Below are 7,053 nucleotides of genomic sequence, written 5' to 3'. Positions count from 1 at the left end.
GGGGATGGGTGAAAAATCTAAACAGCAGTTCTATTAAAGCAGTATGGAATCAGTCAAATGAATAGTTTATCTATTATAACATTAACACAATGATGGTAATGCATGTAAAAATGGCAAATAAAATATAACATTTTTTAATTTAGTTAAAAATACATTAGAATAACTCAAAAGACAGCACATAGAGAATATAGAACCAAATATAAAAACAGAAATGATGTGGAAATAAGGTAAAAATTAGCAAACCACTGTGTTTATCTATGCTCTGTTTGTCCTTTGATTTGAATATTCCAATTAAGAGCTATAGAAGAGGAAGACCCATCACAGTTTCACACTGTCAGCTAGGAATGAGAAAGGGAATCTTAGGGTGATATGGTAGAGCAATGCTGGAGAATCACCCTCTGAACACCAGTACTGCCAAGTCAAAGTGTCTCAATTCTGGTGGCAGTCCTGCACCTGAGTGAACCCTAGAGGCCCTCAGTCACTGCTTTGGCTAGAGCAGGCAGTGTTTGATTCTGTAGAGGGAATTAAGAAAAGTCTATTCTCAGTGTTCTAAAAGTATGGACCATATCATGATATATGCTGTCAGATCATGATATATCCTGTTTCAATACTATATTAGTACATATTATATTACTATACTGGCCTATATATACTAATATACTGTATAATATATTGAATACTGTATATATACTAATATATACTACATTGGCCTTGCTAAACCACCCTGGACTCAAAGATGGATTATGGAAACATTAATAACACCATGATTGTAATTAGGGTGCTATTGTAACCCTCTGGATTTCATTTGAAAAATGTAATAACACTACTGTCAAAAAAGTGGCAGCTTGTCCTTTCTGGATTTTGCATTTATGCGTAAGAGATAAACGGCACTTTTGTTGAACAATCTTGGTATTCTGTTTTATGTGTTAGAGATAATGTTTTTGTTGAACAATATTAATAAAAAGAAGTTGAACCCAACATTAAGGTTTTGTTTTGCTTTCCTGTGAAATAACTGTCTTGTACTTGTGGTGCCTCCACCAGACTTAGGGTTAATTATAAACAGTTCTGGATTAAGAATTAGAACTGAAAATTATCAGAGTTTGGAAACTGGAATTGACATCCTGAATCAAATAGTATTCATTAGTTCCTTTACAATTCTATTCAATCTCTCTTTCCACTTTGTTCAGAGTACTGTAGGTTGCACTGAAATGCTTAAAGAAAGAAGTTTAGGAATGGCTTAATAGAGATAGCACAAGATAACACATCTGCATGTACTTAACATGATCACCAGAAACCACGGGTGGCAAGCCTAATAAACAGATTGCCACTTAAATTGCAGCTTGGAAGATGAGCTTGAGATAGATGCATCATTTCTAGCTACTTCTATTGATGAATTGCTTATTGGTCTCTTGACAAATCAGTCAATTTCCATGACACTATATAAAATGTAAGTACCCTTGCACATGGCATGTTGGCCCATATATTCATCAGCTGCTAGTGTTCGAGCAGCTTGAATGTTTTCTAGCATTGTTGAGCTAGTATTCTCAAAATAAAGTCCACAATTGAAGGCTTCAATCTTTGATCAAGTTAATAAGGTAAGTGCAATTTCTACAATGGGAAAACCTCAGGCTACAAGTAAGCAATTGCAGTACATCTGTCTCTGATTCAATCAAAACAACTGCCAACTTTAGAAGGCAACTTTATGGAAGTATTCAACATTATATACAGATGCAGCCATTCAAAGTGTGCGTCACAGACACGTACCGCAGGTGACGTCGCTCAGTATGACGCAAGATGACGCGTGGCACCGCAGTAAGTGATTGGTTGACCGACAGGGGCACTCGTGGTCCGTTGGTCTGTCGTAGAAAGACTTACAGTAAAAACGTCTTTGCTGTGCCCGTTGTAGATATTGAATTTACCAATGAAGGGAAATCTTAGTAGCTGAGCATAAAAAGAATAGGAGCATACTGTAACGCGTGTGAAGGCCATAAACGATATTAATTTTGGAACATAAACATACAGTATATAGCTGGTCTTGGTACTTTAAAGAAAAAAATACACACCAGTATTCCATTTCTCCCTAAACATTTTAAGCTTTGAAGTCTTTAACTAACGTGATACCGGAGTCAACAAGCATACTTTTAGAATTTGATTAAAAGGGAATATAATATGGAATCGCGTATCTAAGGAATTTAATAATGGTATTCGTGTGCTGCGACAGGGCTGTGTAGGGCTGTTTCGCCTCCCTGTTCATGCGAGCTGTGTTGTAGCCGACTGGTCTAGGTGCGTGCCTAGCAACTGGTAGGTTGTGTGTTCAGATCCAGCTGGTACCGGACTTTTCTTTTAACAAACATTTCTTCGAAAAAATAGAATAGCGATATTATGGACAATCAATTGACTTTTATATTTCAAAATATCGCAACATGATCGATATTTGCGATATTTTGAACATATCTTCCCTTCTGACAGCGGTTCCTCCTTCTATTGTGTGTGTGTGTGCAACAGAGTAAATTTTTATAGAGAAATGGAGGCTGGACAGTATGCGTTACAATATAAACATTTATATTGATTTAAATCGTGTTCTGATTTAAATCGCAAACGCGTGTTTAATTATGTGTTTTTTAATCATAATCAGGCTAATGCATTTCTACATTTTCTGTATGAACCAGCTTAGAGGTTCATACAGAAAGACAGCTTGTGTTTAAATTGAGTGTAAGGTAATTTATGCTTCTAAAGTCATGGTCAGCATTTATTATCGTACTGTGCTGTAAACTTTTTCTGTGCCTAGTCACATTATTTTATAGCGTTTTTATTGCGTTATTAAATCTGGTGGCGCTGTGTGTTACAGTAGTTTCGTGACTCCCATGTCACATGGTCTGTGATTGAATCCCATAGAACTATGACTTTATTTTTTAACAAACATTTCTTTGAAAAAAATGAAACGTTTCCCTTGGTCAGAGATTAAATAAAACCTCACTCGCACCAAACAAATTTATATTTCTAAATATCACAAAATACGTTCATTGTCTTCCAATCGAGTCGAGTTGACATTGGAAGCCTGCCACACCCGGACTCTTAAACCAACGCATTAGCACGTCAAAGCCCATCGAGGGTATTGAGCCAGTATTGGCTTTAGTATTCCCCCCCTCTCCCCTCAATTCAATTCAATTCAAGGTGTTTTATTTGCATGACAGATGGGTACAAGCAGTGTTGGGTATGTATATTGTAACGCTTACGGCAGACAGGCACTGTGTAAGAGCCGGCGCACCAGAGCAGCGCACCGAGGGAGCGTCTGCATTTCTAACTTAGTTTTTAAAATTAGTCAAGCAATATGAAGCATCCCCTTTTACTTTGTGCCTGAGCATAAAAAGAATAGGAGCATACTGCAACGCGTGTGAAGTCCATAAACGATATTAATTTTGGAACTTAAACATACAGTATATGGCTGGTATCGGTACTTTAAAGAAAACATACACACCAGTATTCCATTTCTCCCTAAACATTTTAAGCATCGAAGTCTTTAACTACCGCGATACCGGAGTCAACAAGCATACTTTTAGAATTTGATTAAAAGGGAATATAATATGGAATCGCGTATCTCAAGAAATTAATAACGATATAATTATATTCATGTTGCAAAAGAACTGCAACGGACATAAAAACTCCCTTGCTTTTAATAGAGCGTTCCATAATTTCTAACTACGAAAATGGCAGGTGAAAGGATTTGTAAACATATTTTGTTAAAGCAAGTCAGTTTTTTCCGCAACACATAAAAGACATTTTTCCAAGAAAGTTTAGCCTTTGTCACTAATGAAATCACTAAATAAAGACATAAATATAGAAATCTTAAGATTTGTTTTATTTAATGTTGGTAGCAGGATGAACTGTCAGAGTGTATATTTTGTCGCAGAGTTGCTGCAAGATGTTAACAGTGAAAAAGGTATTTAGAAATGAGTTATTTCAAGATGAAAATTTTCAGAATAATTGCAAATCTAGCAGGATAGAGAAAGCACAGAAAACTGGCAGTTAGATTGATCAGATTAGTATGAAAAGTCATTTAGCAAAGGGAATTAGAAGAGTGACAAACTAGTATACTTTAGATCTTTTTTTTCTGAACCAGGGACAATCTGATCATGTTTCCCTATAACAATAATAAAAAACTTTATTTGATATATCACCATTAAAGGTGGCATCTCAAAGCAATACAGTAGATGTAAAAACAGATAAAAGGACCACAGATTACAAAGTAAATGCATATAAGAAAGACAAGCAGGTAGAGGTGCTACCAAAATTAGAAAATGAAGCAGATACAGACACTAAGTCTTCTGAAAAGAAAGGTTCTGAGGTTAGATTTAAACTGGCCCTGGTGTGTGTGTGTGTTTGTGTCTGTCCTGTGATGGACTGGCGCTATGTCCAGGGTGTATTCTGCCTTGTGTCCGTCGCTTCATTCATGTGCATCCAACACACAGTTCAACGCTAGCAACTACACAAAATCTAAAATATGAGCTCTACTTGCCACTTACAGTACCAACAGTACCAGCTAACTTTAGTAGTGACATTTTCATGGATCTTTTTAACAATAAAATTTACAACATCAGACTTCAGACACAATTAAACAGGCCTCAAAAAAGTCTGGTACAAACATTTTCAGCATGGAATAAACCGTTACTTTAATGGTATAAACCTTAAATGGATTCATATTCTCAATAAGATTTGGTGCTCAGTAACATGACTTAGAAAATGACAGAAGACATACGTATCATGCTTATCCTTCTATTTTTCATAATCGTAAACTCCTTAAGGCAGTTACATTTTCTCTGTTCTGACCTGGAGTTACAGAGAAATTTAAATTCTAATAAGAGATTTGTAATGAGGAAAGTCATACCAATCACTCATACAGTACCAGGATTTGCAATTACAATACAAATACTTTCTTTCTGTATGTGTTTATTTTGCAGTTTGAGTCTATGGCATTCCTTTGGGGGTCTATACTCCAAGGCATGACTTTTTTATGTATAAACATCAGTATTTACTGCTATTAATTACTGTACGATTTATAGTTGAAATCTGAGCCTAGATATAAAGTTAGATATAAAGTTAAAATCTCGACAAAGCAATGTAGGAAATACAGAGAAAATAAATCCTTTCTGACATCTAAAATCAGTTTCGATCAAGGTCTCTAAAACGAACAAGAAAAAGAAGATTTTCGGAGGGCAATTACGTTGTGTTTATATAGAATAGGTGATTTATGAGCAATCTAATTTCTTGTTCGTTTAAAACAGTGAAATGTCAGCTGTAAAAGATCGCACCAGAAACAGCACTCTCTCTGCCTGTCATAGACGTTCAGGAAAGGCTGAATGAAGTCATGTCAAGTACAATAATTCGGAGATCAATAATACCAGTTGTAGGACAGTATATAAGGAGGATAAGGATTTTGAAGTTGACTCGAAATCTGATAGGTAACCAGTGCAAGGACTTGAAAACAGGTGTAATGCATCCCTGATAGGATTCTTGCTGTCATATTCTGAACATATTGAAGATTGCTCAGTGTGGATTTAATTTCCCCAGTGAACAGGATGTGCATTTATTAATTCTAGAAAAAAAGCCTTTCTTGATTTCTCTAGTTCTTAGTTTCTCTAGTTCCCTTTAAAATAAACTATTATTCCACAATGCAGAGTATTACATGGCCAGTATTTACACATGATATTTGTGATTTAAAGAAATTAACACAAGCAGCTTTTGGAGATTTAAGTGTTGGCTGAGTTATTGCAGGATAAAAGACTAGAGATGTTGGCAAGAAGAAGATAGTTTGGGGAAAGCTGAGGAATACACTTATAACAAGAACACTTCCTAATGGGGTTAGGCATACTTTTGATGAAGATGATGAAGTTAACAGACTATATGTTTACATAGATACTGAAATAAGGATTGTATTTTAGATTATGTGTAGTTGCTGGCATTGAACTGTGTGTTGGATGCACATGAATTGAAGGAATGGGCAAACATAGCTGATGCGGATCCACAGAGCCAGCATATTAAGATGTTTATAATTAGAGGCAATTTGTTTAAATAACTAGGTATGGATACTGATGTGCAAGAGAGGTGGAAAGGCTGTTTCCTTAAGCCAGCAGTATAAAATATTTTATTCTCAGTGAGATGCTGCCATTTCATAGTGGGTTTCTAACACTGTGTATAGTTCCATCCACACAGTGCCTTTACTTCCATTTCTAATCTCTTTATCCAGTACAGAGGATTTGGAGCCTATCCCAGTAAGCAACGGACACAAGGCAGAATACACCCTGGACATAGTGCCAGTCCATCACAGGACAGACAGACACAAACACACACAGACCAGGGCCAGGTTTCCCATAAACTAATTAACTTACCAGTATGTTTTGGAGTGCGAGAGGGAGTCATATCACACATATGGAGAAAAACCATGTAACCCAGAGAGAACATGTAAACCCCACACACACAGGATGGCAGGAATTGAACCTAGGACCCCAGTGCTGCAAGATAGCAATGCTAACCACTTTGCCACCATTATAAATGGATGAATATCTTAGTTATCTTTCTAGTTCACAGGTTTGCATGCATAATTTAATTTTGAAAGCCACTGAGACATCAGGTACTACTGTTGTATTTATGAAAAAGAAACAAAACAAAAAACATACTAACAACTGTGCCATCCTACTCCTTAGCTAATACATTTTATTATTCATAAACAGTTAACATTGTTAGCAAAATATTTTGAATTATATTTAACCCTATTTTTTCTTTAGTTTTGTATTTAACTTATTATATGATAGTCAGACTTCTATGTATATTTGAACAATGAAAATATATTTTTACAAGATTTTACATTAAGCACTTAAAATTAATATGGTTAATAATAGTAAACTGTAACATGCTGTAACAAGATCGGTTAAACAGCGAAGAAAATGCTTTCAGAGAAAATGTTTCAGGTGTGAAGAACATAGATCTCCAATGCAATTTCAACCAAACCTGTTCCCACACACCCTGCCCCCACTACCATTAGAATATACACAAAGC

The sequence above is a fragment of the Atractosteus spatula genome, chromosome 1 (genome assembly GCF_055471065.1).
Source record: "Atractosteus spatula isolate fAtrSpa1 chromosome 1, fAtrSpa1.hap1, whole genome shotgun sequence".
Lineage (NCBI taxonomy): Eukaryota > Metazoa > Chordata > Actinopteri > Semionotiformes > Lepisosteidae > Atractosteus > Atractosteus spatula.
This window is presented reverse-complemented; position numbering follows the sequence as displayed.